Below are 14,845 nucleotides of genomic sequence, written 5' to 3'. Positions count from 1 at the left end.
AGCCAGGGTGGCTAGCGACAGCTCCAGCAGTACTTGCTAATCTGGCTGCAGAGAATACAGAGAATCTGGCAGAGGCACAGAGAATACAGTGACCCTGGCCTGTGTCATGATGAAGGAGGACACAAAGTCGGGTGGCTGATTTATGGCTGTGGAGAGAGAGGGGTCTCCGAGTTAAGCTGTAGACAAGTTGCCATGGAGACTGGCTAATAAAGCACTCAGCAGCAGCCGACTTTGACAATGCAGCCCCTGATACGGAAACAAGGAGTAAAGGCGTGGGGGGAGGGGGGAGCAGTAGCATCAGTTTTGTGTGGTAGGGAAACAGAATAAGCAGAGTGAAAGATAGGTCCTGTGTGGCTTTGAGGTGGTGCTGAGCAACTCGGGGGAGTTCTCCTTTTCCAAATGATCATGGGGGCAGAGCTGACTGGAGACAATGGGACCCTGCTTTAATGGCACTGCCAGGGCAAAGGGAGGTGGGAGAGAGGGGCAGGAGATCCCCATGAGAGGGGAAGGAGACGGGACGGCGAGTCTGAAAGGAGCACACTCGCGTGGAGGGAGAGCGCTTTACACCCGGGATTGCTGCTTTTGGCTCACACCATCATTGATTTCCCCCCTCTTTGAAATAACCACAGTGGTATGGGCCTGATTCTCACACGCAGGCTCCTGTGCACTGCTCTGGCCGTGTCCAGGGCCCTTAAAGCAGGCGGAAATGATACCCTCTTTCAGGCCCTGCTATGCTGGCGGAATGGTGTGAAGGGGCCGTAGTGTAACTGAACTAGGCCCTGTCTCTAGATCCCCAAAGCGCTCCCTTCTCCAGGAGATGGCACCACATTCATTAGTGCCATGGCTTGGGGTAGGGCTGCGTGGTAGGTTTCTGTACCTCTCTGCCCACCTCTCTTTGCACAGTAAGCTAGCAGCTGTGGTAACAGCAGCAGCACCTCGCCCGGTGCTGCAGTGCTGTCTCTCCAGTGCACCCTCTGTGCCAAAGTATCCAAGCCTCTGCTCGGAGAGCCCTTGGCTCTGCAGTCTTGCCTCCTTGAAACAGGACCGCAATGTGTGGAGCCCCTGGGGAACGATGTTTCACCGGGTCGGGTGGCCCTTGGCAGGGAAAGATCATACACCTGTTCCCCACCTGCACACATCAACCCTCACTCTTCCCCCTCCTTCCCTGGGTACTAGACATCAGGGCTGTTTCTGTAGCAGTCTGATGATTTAGACACAATTCCATAGAAAGCCAGGATTTGCATATTTGGGCAACAGGAGTGATCAGTGCTGGACAGGGTCCAGCTGCCCCAGTGTTAGTGGACATGGGGCACAGGGTGTCTTACAATTTCTCATCTAGAGCTGGTCTAGGCAGCACAGTTGCACAAAGGCCTGTGCCCTACCACCATCAGATCCCCTGCTAGTAGTGCAAATGGGGCTAGTGAAGGCATAGCTGTACTGGAGTAGTGCTATGTACCCTGCACCTTTCCCCCTCTGGCTGCACCATCAGAGGGGACTCTTACTCTCTGATCCAACAAAGCACTTACAGGGGTGAATAGTCCTGTAGTTCAATGGCACTACCTCACATACTTAATCTTAAGCATGTGTTTGAGTGCTCTGCTAGATCGGGCCTTAGCTACTTTTATTTGTAATGTATTTCTGTGCTGCTTTGCTTAAAGTCAGAGAGATCTTTCTTAGTTATCTTGTAATCACTTCAGGAAATAACCCAGAACATAACAAAAAGGTTCCACCTCAAACGCTCTCCCAGCTTCCACTGTCCCAGATTTTAGTTTCTGTTCATATTTAGCTGCCTTAGATGTAAAGGAGAAAGGCGGGGGGGGGGGGGGAGGATTTACATTCAAAAAGAAAAGAAACCATTTGATGGAAGCATTAAAGGATAGTTGCTTGCATGTTTCACAAGGTGCTTTCATGACTCTTAGCTTGATGGATGTCCTAGGGGTTGCACTGAGCTCTGTGGAGTCTCACATTCTCTTGCCAAGGGGGCTGAAATCATGACATCCCCAGCCAGGTAACACAGAGATCAGTAGTGTCCCTCCTTCTGAAGAAGCCCCAGATCCAGACATTCCCAACTAGTTAACATCTTGATAACATTCCTCCTTCCACAGACAGAGCCTTTCCCTGATAACGTCCTCCCCATTGATCTCCGAGCCAGGCTGTGATACCTCTGGGCAACCCTTGTGTCTTTATTAAATGTGTCACCATAAAACACCCAGATGTCAAGAGTAGTTGGCTCCTTTGTCGGTCGGCTGGTTTTCTCTGCTTGCTTGGATGAAGAATGACCTTTCAAAGCCCCGGGTCCTCTGTCGTTTATGTCACAACAGTGCCTTCCTCGATGCTTTCAAAGTGCTGGCTGAAAGATCGTGGCTGGGTGGTAAGGGGGCAGAGCTAAGAAGCAGGAGTTCTCTGGAGCCTGTCCTGGGAAAGCTCTAAGAGCAAAGACTGAGAGAGTTGGTATTTAGCCAGAACACAGGGAGAGATGCCTAGAGATTGACCACTTGGGACCTGGCTTTGCTCTGGACCGAAGGTACCCACCCTGCCAAGGGCTCATATAACCCAATATGCAGTGGAATCAGTGTACCCCCAAGGCCTGGGGGTAGGGTGACCAGATGTCCCATTTTTGGGGACTTTTTCTTATATAGACGCTTATTACCAGCCAGCATGTCTGTAAAATATGCAGATCCACTGGCCCAATCCCCAGTGTTGGGGGGCTGCAGGGGTTGCTCCCATTGCCAAGCAGTTGTGTGTATGCAGTGGCTGCACACATGTCCCCATACACTATTGTTCTGTCCCTCCCTACCCCAGTGTAACTCCCCAAATATGGTCCATTGGCTCTAGCTGTGCATAGGGAACCAGCACTTGGTCCCATTTGCAGGAGACAAAGAGTGTTAGGTCTATGAGGAACTTTTAAAGTGCAGCAACCTCAGAACGGAAAGTGTCTGGAGATGGGTTAAGGGAAATGGAGCTTTTCGTGCTGTTGCCAGGCCGAATCTGGGAGTGGCTGTTAGTACCTGGCAGCTGTTTAGTAGCCCCCATGGGACAAGCTGGTGGATCTCAGTCCACATCCAGCATCTGGAGCCAGCATCTCCACTGGCCCTGTTTGCTGGCAATCTCAAGAAATCCCAAGGATTGAATGGGCCATAGACATGAGCTCCTCTTTCACCTTTAGAGGTGGTGTCAGCAACTCAGGACAGAGGCAAGCTGTGGGGGAGGCCACTGGGGAAGCTTGTGCTATTACGTGCGTTGGACCTGCCCTGTGATTTGAGAGGACTTTGATCTCAAAAGCTGGAACATAGGCACTTCTCATCAGTGCTAAAGCAAGTAAAAAATAGCAATGTTTTAGAATATGATCCCTTAAAATCGCAAGTCACTTCTGTTTCTGAATAGACTTGTCTCTGACCCCACTTCACCACAGCATTCATGCTCTCTATGGTTCAGGTGAGTCTGCTTGGAACTGAGAGAGCACACGCAGCTAGGGCCTCCTCCATGCTGAGCCTGCTGTGGTACTGTCTGGGGCCTGGTGTACCTGAGCACTGAGCATCGCTGGCTGTTCTTATGGCCTCAGTGTTACCATCTACTCAGGACAGGGCCTTGTTCCTGAACCCCTTGGGCTGCTTGCAGGCACTTGAAAGACCACCCCTTCCCTAAGGATGCAACCTCCGGCACAATCACACCTTTCTGAGGTTTCTGGGTCTCATGGCTTCTAGTCTATGAGTGTCCATGAGCCAATGATAAGGCCTCTTCAGTTCAGCCTGTTATTTACAGATGAGGAGTGGAGAGTCTGGAGGCACGGTTGCTCAGGAAGTGTCCTTTGCGGTGTTCCACTTCCAGTTGCAGGGACCAGGGATTGATGTCTCAAACAAGGGTTGGGAAGCCCATCTCAATAACTGAGAGTAGTCTAAGGAATCCAGAACAGAGCTTCAAGTGCTATGGCTAGCGTTAATAAAAACTTTCCTTCCTCCTGTCCAAGGGCTTGTCAGTACAAACCATAGCCATTCATTATCTCAGCCCCGAAGGGAGTGTCTGATCCCCCACACCCTATGTCGTGAGGCCTCTGGGACTCATGCCCACTTTGCCAGGCCTCATCTTGGTTCTCTGCCTGGGAAAAGCAGATCTCTCCTAGATGGTCTGAACACAGCCAACAAGAGTGGCCCCTGGTCACTTCATTAGAAAAGACCATTGTCAGTCTATGGGCAGTGGAGCTGTGTGCCTTGGAAGACAGCACCAAGTTCTCTTTCCAGTACTCAAAACCAGGCAGGGATCCAGACTCACTCCTTGTGAACTGGAGTCAGAACCGTCATGTTGCCTCCCGAATCCCTCTGCTCCCTAATGTCACCAGAACCACTGTGCTTCTTTTCAATTCCTCTGACCCTCTTAGAAGCAGGACTTAGAAGCAGCAGGTTCTTTATCCAGGCCCAGAATCACTCCTTCTAACAGCATAACAGGTCTTCGCACCCTGGCAGCTGTAGCTCTTGAATGCTCATTTGAGGCACAACTCCAAGTTCCTTTGGAATCTAAGAATTCTGTTACTAGACACGTGCTAAATGGTGATCCTTTACCATATAGACAAGTAGCAGAAACTCAGCCTTAAAGGCCCGATTCTGCCTCCATGCTGTAACTCAGGCATAACTTTTGTGGAACTCAATTCAGTTATACTTGTGCAAAACTCGTGTGAGTGAGAGGAACAAGCAGATCTCTCTCTGACCATGGGTTGGTCCAGCACAGGTAAATCCAGCACCAGCACTCTCACGGGTCTTCCTCAATTCCTTGTTTAAAAACAGCACTTGCTTTGGCTACTCAAGTTCTATATGGCAGGTTTAGCAGCTTATTACCCTCCACTCCAGGGATCATTCATTGTTTTCAGCTGATCATGACAAGATTCCTCAAGGGTCTGGTTCATATCTAGGCGCCCTGCGCCATCTTGAAGCTTGAATTCAGTACTGGCAAGATTCAAGCACCTCTCTTGGAGATCATGGGCCAGTGCTTCCATTGTGACCTGTTCCCCAGGCTACATTCCTAGCAGCCATTATATCAGCCTGGAGGTGAGTGAGATAAAGTGCCTATGGCCAATCCTTTTCACAATGTTCTGTAAGGATAAGGTGGTGCTGAATCTGCACCCTAAATTTCTCCCTGAAGTCCTCTCTGGATGCCATCTCAAATAGTCCACTGGTCTCTTTTCCAGAACCACGTGTCTAACCAGGAGAAGTTCAGAGCACATAAAGCAGATGTCAAAAGAGCATTGGTCCATTAATTGGATAGGACAAAACCTTTCTCTGGCCTCCAGATTTTTGGGGGTGGTGTTTATGGAGATGTTCAAGTGAACAGTCAACCTCCAAGAGATTGTCTAGGTGGACTAGACTCTCTACTCAATCCTGTTTACGACCAAGTGGGTGTGCCAGTGAGAGATCCCATGGAGGAACATTTTACTAGATGCTAAGGCAGCTTCTGTGGAATGATTGAGAATTGTCTCCATCTCTGAAAACTGCAATGTAGCCCTCCATTCCCCATTAGCTTCTTGAGCTAAGCGCTAAGTCTGAAGATTTTTATGCGAAGACAGCCCTCTTTCTCCAATTAGGAGCTTTCCAGCCCTCATACAGGGGCTTTTACTCCTAGTTGCTCTCCCAGGAGTGGGGAATCTGCAGAGGTGTTTGGGTTTATAATCTCATATCAAATGCTCAGTGAGTTTGTGTGTGTGTGTATGTGTGTGTGTGTGTGTGCAACTTGAAGTCCCTGCTGCTGCTTGTAAGGAGGTGCATGTGTCTCAAGAGTGTAGATCTTCAGAGGCAATATACTTGGATAACTCCAGTTACCGATAACTAACCTTCCTCTTTCTAGTTAGCTAAGAGCTTGTGTTATGAATTAAGGACAGAACCATCCCTCAGAGTTCAGCCAGTGCAAGTTTTGATCAAAGATCGTATTTGATCTATCCAACGTCTCTTCGCCCCTGCTTGTGTCTCTATTTGTTTTCACTCTGCCCACTTTCTGCTCCATTTTTAACCCTGATTTTCTCTCTGCATTTGTTTTCTGCCTGGATTCTTTTCTTTCCAGTCTCTGACTGGAATAGGAACCCAAGCAGCGTTCAAGTTCAAGGCAAAAACTTCACACCCACGGTGCCTGAGTGGATTCAGCATAGTGAATGCTCCCCTGCCAAGTGAATGTGCTTAAAAGATGGGAGGAGGTGGGGAGCTTTGTCCTGGGTGCAAGTGAGTGCTTGGCTTAGCACCATCTGTTACATGTTGGTTATAGCGTTTGGGAGTTACCAGCTCAACAGGTAGCTGTTTTGACCAGGAAGTATCAGCACCAAGTCCTTTGACAGCCCCCTCTGCTGCTTCCCTCCCCTCCTGAGAAGGACTCTGCTCGGGCAGGCCCTGCTGCCCACCTGCAGGCCAGGACAGTGCCCCACGCTTAAAGGGCATTGGGCCATACCTTGTGACACTGGCTTTTCCACCTGAAGTGTTTCGAGGCGGGGGGAGAGTGGGTGTCCCTGCCACGCTGTGCTCTTTCCTGTGTGTGGCTGATGTGCCACTGCTGTGTATTTTCTGTTTCATTGCTCTCCGGGAAGAAGGGATCTGCACGGACAGGGCTGTTAAACCCTCCTCCAGAGACTGGGGAGGGGAGGGAATGAGGCAGGTGGGGAGGAGACTTTCTCCTTTCATCTCCAATCTCAGAACGGCTAAAGGAGAATCTCAGCCAGCCGTCCCTACAATAATACCCCTCTCTGTCTGTCTCTCTGGGCTTCTCTCCCCTGTAACAGATACAAGAATACCATACTTTAGCCTCAATTGAAGCAACAGAGGTTTAAATGCTTTCAGCTCAACCACTGTATTCAGATACTGCTGGAACAGCAGAGCATTCAAGCTCAGACAGCCGCGAACTGAAAACCCAAGCCTACAAAAAAGGGAGAGCGAAAGACAGAAGGAAAGAAAGAAAGCAGGAAACCCAACGTCAACAATCCCATAACTCGCTCCAGCTCATTCATTTTTCTTCTCCCGGCAGCTCTGGGGAAGGGGTCGTGTGGCGTGGTAAGGAATACAAATGCTTCTCTATTTTTTTTCCTTTGTCCCAGTGAATTTATTTGTAGCAGGGGGTTCTAATTCGATGGATTTGGGGTTATTTTTTCCCCTCTTTACAATCTGCAGATGCGATGGCAAGCTCTGTGCGTCTCTGGCTTTTTTTTTTTTAATCTGGATTAAATGTTGGTCGCTGGAGATGGGAACAATTATTATTAATTGCTATTCATTATTTATAACCATTCTCCTTCTAATTAACTTGGAGGCAGGTCGACCTCTTTATTGCCAATGACTATCTAGCTATATACGCACATATACCGTTGCGCGCACATACATCTCTCTTGCTCTCCATAGCCATCAACACGCCTGAGAGGGACCTAAAGGAAATGACTAATGGCTAGTGTTTGTTTAACCCTTTCTCATTCACTGCCCACATCAGAAGGGAAATCGAAAGAAACATAGACTCTTTTACTGCATTCCCCCTTGCTACCTCTGCTTGGAAGCAGGGTGTGTACAGCAAAGTTGTAAATAACAATTTTGTCCAGGGAAACAAATGAGTCTGTCTGTGGATGGGTGATGAGAGTAGAATGTAAAGATACATTGAGAATCTAGGGGGTATTTCTGATGGGAAGTACAAAGCCCAGCTCTTTCTCTAGACCTGTGCAAACCTCATTTGTTCCTTGTTGCTTAGACGGTTTTTTTTTAATCCAAGCTGCTGCTTGTTCTGTGGACAACAATAGAAGAGGGTAAACAAACAGATGTTTTATTCTTTTCTTCAGTACACTGCAGATCTGGGTAAAGACAGTTTGTTCGTTGGATGGGTGGACACAAACACCTGCGAGGCTAAAGAACTGTTTGATAGACCCGCAGCCTTTTGTGGCGTTTATCTGAAATGCTGAGCAGCACTGTGGGTATCTGCTCTGTTATAGAGGGAGGGAGAGGGGAATGAGAGATGATAGGCTAATGGGGTCAGCTTGGTCTGGAGATCAGCAAAGGGGAGTGCGGGTTGAGAGGAGAATTAGCTGTGGACTAGAATGAACCCTTTCTACACCACCTTCTCCAGTGACTTCCCCTGCATTGATGGCAGTTGCATCAGGTCTGCAGTATTAAAGAGCCGGTTAAATCATGCTGGTGGCACTGAAGCAAGCTGGAGTCTGCTCAGCATGAGCAGGGCTGCAGTTTAGTTTTGGTTCCACCCTGCTTGCTCTGGAGGGATTCTCTGGCGAAGGAGTTTCTTTCCCTTTTTTTTTTTTAAAGAGGGGGCTATTGAGGGAGCTGCATGAAAAGTCAGTGTGCTTAAATGACAGCCCCTTCGATTGCTCTCTGGGAGCAGCCGCTTAGCTTGTTGATTCAAGAGGAGGATGCTGACTGCTGCAGCCCCAATGGAGATGCTTGGAAGGGTGTATGGATTAAGTGGTGGGGGCACATCATCTGTGCAGGTGCCCAAGCAAAGGGACTGGGGAGAGAGCAAAACACAGTGCCGAGTAGTAAGGGTTCAGTGTTTCCTAGCTATTACAAGTGCTGTGTTGCAAAGGTGATTAACCCTCGAAGGCTGAGGCATCTACACTATAGTGCTTCTCATTGATCTGGCATGATACAGGTGCTACAGGACATTCTGGGACACTTATGCTTGGTGGAATTCGCATAAAATATGTAGAGTTCCTGGGAATTAACTATTATGCAGTCCTGTATACTAGAGCCCTGAGTGGGACTATTTTTTAAATCTCACTCCTGTCCCAACACGCAATATCCACTCCTGCATTGTTTCTGGTTGATTTTTATCCTGATCCTATCTGCAAAAACCTTAGATCTCGCAAGAGAGACCAATTCTCCCATACTACTAAAAAAAACACACCAAAATTGGTTGGTCACTATAGTATATAAATAAACAGAATTAGACACAATTTTTATGTGGCAAAATGACAAGAGATTTAGTGTTTTCCTGCAAATTACCACAGTCTGTTTTTTGCCCACCCAATCCCACCTGCAAAAAAGTACATTTTACTGGCTCCTGCTATTATGGCAGCAGGTTCTTCAGGATCCCAGACCCACTGCAGGGCTCTACTATATACACCATCTCATGCCTGGTAGAGGAAAGAGAAGGTTCCTCGGGGCTTGAAGTACTGCAGCCATTGGTAGGACGTGAGGTCAAGAATGGGATATACAAACTTTCTGGACTGGGATAATCTTGTAGCCACGTTTCTAGAGTGAGATGGTGCATGAAGGAAAGAGGAGAGAGTGAAACCAATGCAACCACCAGCCAGGCCTAATGGACTCTGAAGCTGGGGGGTTGGCAGAGGTGGGGATATGGGGTTCCAGACCTGGGCACCCTGAGGTGCTGGGCTCTGAGACGTAGACCTGTTAAAAGTAATAGTGTTGTTAAGCATTGGATTGACAAGCCTACACACTGAAATCTGTTACCTACAGAGCAGTCACAGTCTGAGCAGCAGCAGTGCGAGCTTCCCCCACGCTGCCTCTGTACACCCGGCTGGGAGGAACCACCCCTAGGGGTGAGTGAGCAGTTAATCCCATGGCCAGTTAGATCCTTGGCCTCCCTGCTGAGTCTGCCAGCTATCTGCTCGTGTGGTGGTGTCTTCAGACAGAGAAAATGGGCTGAGGCCCTCCAGTGAGTAATGATTTCTGGGCACAATTCGCTGAGGCTGGTGTTGATCCGGTGACATAGAGGGCAATTGTTTTAATCCATCACCCAGCCACTTCATTTTTTTCAAGGAAGAGTGTGAGAGAGACAGAACTAACAGGGTCCTAGATTGTGAGGAGAGAAGTTAGGCAGGAGACAAGCACATGCCTACTCCAGACAATGGGATTAGTCAGGGTGAGGTGGCTCTACAGATGGATGAAGATGCTGGTGCTATGGATGCAGTCCTGGCCTTTCAATGTAGCTTTTTAACCACCTCTTTGCCCTAAAGGAGGAGCCTTCAACCTAAAGGATCTCCAATGGTTTTGAAAACGATGCTGCTGTTCCTGCAGACTTTCTATCTACCTGTCCTTCAGAGCGTGCCCAGTGCCTGATTGCCTGTCCAGACTATACCCAGTGTCTGCTTTCCCCCTCCCTCCTGATACACAAAGCCAGGAGAGGCAAGTGAGCACAGTGGTATCCAATTCTCTTAACAAATGGAGATCTGAGAAGTTGCTGGTGCTTGGGCTGTACATGGTACCTTCTGGCACACAGATTCCACCACCTCTCCTGGAATTTCCTCTTGCTTTTTCCTGTATGGTAAAAAGTGCAGTATGTGTATATGCACAGGTACATTCTGCAGATAGGTCAGCATCTAGGGAGCTCTGTTTTTCTTTGGTTCTGTGTCTTTTCTGACAAATATGTCATGAAACTTCCCTCCTTCCATCTTAATTCTTTCTCAATCCCCTTCTTTCTATGCATTTCTCTTTTACTCCCTCCTTCTTTCCCCGTCCTTCTCCATTTTGTAGACTTACTTTCATTCTGCTTCTAAGCATCCCCACTTTCCTTTCCTCTCTTCCTATTTCAGTGTTCTCTCTCTCTCTCTCTCTCTCTCTCTCTCCTTTCAAGTCCTCCTCCTCCTCAGTTTTGCTCCAGCTCAGCTCTGAAGAAAAAAGCCCAGCCCTTTATCTGTGGGTGTATTCCTTCCAAATGTTTACAAAAAGTAGCACAATGTACAGACTGAATCCTGGCATAATTACACACCCAGACAGATAGCATAGTAAATAATCCTGCTTTTCAAATACTCCTCCAGTCCCTACTACTACCATCACTTTCTCCTGCTCCCATATCTCTGAGCTAAATGTATATTCATTTTGCACATACGTACATTTCAGATGTACCAAGTCTGGGTATTCAGTGTATATGCATATAGCAGTGGTGGGCAACTTGCAGCCCGTCAGGGTAATCTGCTGGTGGGCTGCCAGACAGTTTGTTTACATTTGCATGGCCGCATGCAGCTCCCAGTGGCCACGGTTCACCGTTCCTGGCCAATGGGAGCTGTGGGAAGCAGCGGCCAGCACCCGCCGCTCCCATTGGCCGGGAACGGCAAACCACGGCCACTGGGAGCTGTGGGCAGCCATGCAAATGTAAACAAACTGTCTGGCGGCCCACCAGCGGATTATCCTGATGGGCCGCAGGTTGCCCACCACTGGTGTATAGTATCTCAGTATGTATGTATCCATGGCTGGCATGGCTGTTTACATTGTATGTGTACATAGAATGTCTATGTATGCATTACACTGTATCGCTATCTGTATCTAACACCGACAGAGTCCAATCATTGACGGGATCAAACCCGGGACCTCTAAAGCTAAATGCATGAGCCTCTACTGCATGAGCTAAAAGTCACATGGCTCTTAGCGAAGGCTGTAGCAGACTCATTAATCTCTAAGTGGCCTTGGTGCCACTAGAGGGGACAGAACACCACAGCCAGGAGGTGTGTGGGTTACATGTATGGATATTTTTATTAATCTGTTTAGTGCTGTGTGTGTATAGCATTTTGCAAATAGAAGACGTAGCTCTTTGGGTAAAGAATAAGCACCTATTTATCGACTCAATAACATCAGTGAAGGCAACAGGAATGAGGAATGCGAAGGGAGGTGCAAGGATCACAACAAAAGATTGTCATGGTTTCAGTTAGTGATGCATGGCATGCCAAAGGTTCTAGTTAGTTTTACATGTACGTTTATGTATAGATAATTGTGGTCAGATGTTTGGCTGCGTGTGTGTGTTCTCCCTGTGTGCTGTCCCAGCTTTGTGCAGACAGCTGGCACAGTAGACCTTGAGCGAACCACCCAATGACCACAAGATCCGTTAACGTACGAAGGCACCCAGCCAGGTTTATTGTTGATGAAGCACGGTATTAATATCCCCAGACTCTACCGGGCCACTAATACATGTATGCGCATAACAATGGACCATCTCAGTGAATGGAGGGACTTTCCGTTCCTCCCTAGGCTAGTCAGAGACACTCCATTTGAGGGTCCATTTTATAAATCAATGCAAACAAGTTACATACTGCCCCTCTGACATTGTTAGTTGACACCCTCTGACGTAGCTGAATACCACCCATCACCTTGTACATCTCTATTCATTACACTGTCATCCTGACCTTATCTTTAGGATGGGTTAGCATGTTCCTGTCATCTTTAGGGAATGTGTTGGTATCGAGGTGTTCTGGTACCACCCTTCTGCAATATGTTTACCTATATATTCTTGTGCCTAGCACCACTTAGGAATGTGTGTTTCTGGAATATCAGCCCTGTTCTTGCCAAATTCTGTGAGCAAGGCATCCCTCTTGCTCACAACTTAACTTTGCTTTATATCAGCAAAGTTTTGACTACTACTTTAGCTCAGGCCTCATACTAGGCCTCTGATACAAAGGCTTATGTCTCAGGCTCTCTTCCTACTACATTCCACCGCTTTTTGTCTTTTTATGAGGAGGATGTTTACCCATTGTTTCAGAAAAGCATAATGCATGGACTGAAGATGACTCATTGGACTAAACACTGTTATGTGGGTAGCTTATTTACCATTTATACATTTATGCCCCATTTGTTCCATAGTTTGCACATTTTTTTGTGACGACCGATGGACAGGTTTTATTTTTCAGTTGTTTTTAGTTCCTTATGGTGGACCTGGAAATGTTAGGCCCGGGACTTTGAGGAATGTAGTTTTATGATTGAGCCTTGGTGGCACATTTGAATAATTACTATACATGAGTAATATGGATATGGTGCATATATTTGTAGTGTATATGGGTATATATGTATAGTATGTGTGTGTACATATGACACCACCTTATATTTAAGCATAATTTAAAAAATTATGGTGTTGTAGTTTGGCCCTTGTGGTACTGTAGATGGCAATACGCTTTTATTAGGGCAATTACAGTTACCACCTGTATTATCATTAGTAGTAGGCTGAGTGTTTTCAAATACTGGGATAGGCATTATTACAGTGTGTTCCACAGTGCTATGTATATGAGAAGTAAAACAGACATTTGGAGCAGTGACATTACAAATGAGGCCTTTATATATAAATGTTTTGTAATTAGTTACTACAAAGTACTGTCCATCCATGTTATAGGTTACCCTTACTGCTGGTTGTTACCCTCTGGTAAGCTTTACTGGGTAGGAAACAGGAACAGCTTTTTTGTTTTATTGGTTGCATTGCTTAGTGTTACACCAGTAGCTGACATAGATTCAGTTGTTTTTTATGGATGCTGTTTTTCAGATAACCTACTGAATGGACAGTAACCAATTTATTAAATATTGTTGTGTTAGGATTTAGTATTGGTACCCAGGCACTGAACAAGATTGTTTTGAATAACATGTGCCTTCCTTACTGATCCCAAATTGTGACTGGTACTACCAGGGAATTTGTTTACCCAATTAATAGTTACTGTGTAACTTCATTTTTTTACCAATTTGTTTTTTTTCTTGCCTTCGTGTTATTTGCTGCCATTCATTTGTTGATTTTTACCTGTGTGTTGGTTAAACAGTTTAGCAATGTTATGCACATTATAAATGATGTACAGCAATAATACAACAGTACAGCAATAATACAGTAATAAAGCAATAATACAGTTGCTTTTACATAGTAGCCAAGTTTAATTTATCTGACAGCCATTTCTATGCGATTGCCAAATTAATTGTTCATATATGGTAGATTGAGGTGTATTTGGTCAGTTTGTTATTTATAAAGCACTTTTTTTTTTTTTTTTGATGCTTGGGGGTTTTTCACTGTATACTGATATTTTTTGGAGTTTTTGGTTTCTGGGATGCAATTATTACAGAGGACAGCTTTCAGAGTAGCAGCCGTGTTAGTCTGTATCCTCAAAAATAACAGGAGTACTTGTGGCACCTTAGAGACTAACAAATTTTTACTTCCCAGATCAGTAGTCGGGGGTCACCAATGTGGTCAGATGTTTGGCTGTGTGTGTCTGTTCTCCCTGTGGCTGTCCCAGGGAGACAGCTGGCATAGCAGACTTTGAGCGAACCACCCAATGGCCACAAGATCTGTTAAGGTACAAAGGCACCCAGCCAGGTTTATTGTTGACAAAGCACGGTACTAGTATCCCAGAGACTCTACCGAACCACTAATACTTGTATGCCTGTAACAATGGATTAGCTCAGTGGACAGTGGGACTTTCTTTTCCTCCCTAGGCTAGACAGAGACACACACTTTGAGGCTCCATTTTATACATCAATATAAACAAGTTACATACTGGCCCTCTGATGTAGTTAGTTGACACCCTCTGACGTAGCCAGTTACCACCCATCACCTTGTACATCTTTATTCATTACACGGTCATACTGACCTTATCTTTAGGATGGGTCAGCATGTTCCTGTTATTTTTAGGGAATGTGTTGGTATCAGTGTTCTGATACCACCCTTCTGGAATATGTTTACGTATATATTCTTGTGCCTAGCACTACTTAGGAATGTATATTTCTGCAATATCAGCCCTGTTCTTGCCAAATTCTGCGAGCAGGTCCTGCCTCTTGCTCACAACTTAACTTTGCTTTATATCAGCAAAGTTTTGACTACTACTTTAGCTCAGGCCTCTAATACAAGGGCTTATGTCTCAGGCTCTCTTCCTACTACAAAAATAGCATTGTCAGTCATGTGTATAGTCTGCAGCATCAGATTTCCAATACTGTGTGTGCTGTTGTGGTTGTTAGTCTGAGTTGGCAGTTGTTGTGATTGTGAGTCAGTCTTTCTGCTGTTGCAGTGGTTGTGAATCTGTGTCTGCCTCTAATTGCTGTGTGGTCGGACTAGTGTTAGACCACACACTTGTTACACTTGTGGCTGAGTCTGTGTGCCTGCCTGTAGCTGTGGTGGTTGTGAACTAGTCTCT

This window comes from Emys orbicularis, chromosome 9 (assembly GCF_028017835.1).
Source record: "Emys orbicularis isolate rEmyOrb1 chromosome 9, rEmyOrb1.hap1, whole genome shotgun sequence".
Lineage (NCBI taxonomy): Eukaryota > Metazoa > Chordata > Testudines > Emydidae > Emys > Emys orbicularis.
The sequence above is the reverse complement of the archived record's forward strand: the minus strand, read 5'-3'. Positions refer to the sequence as shown.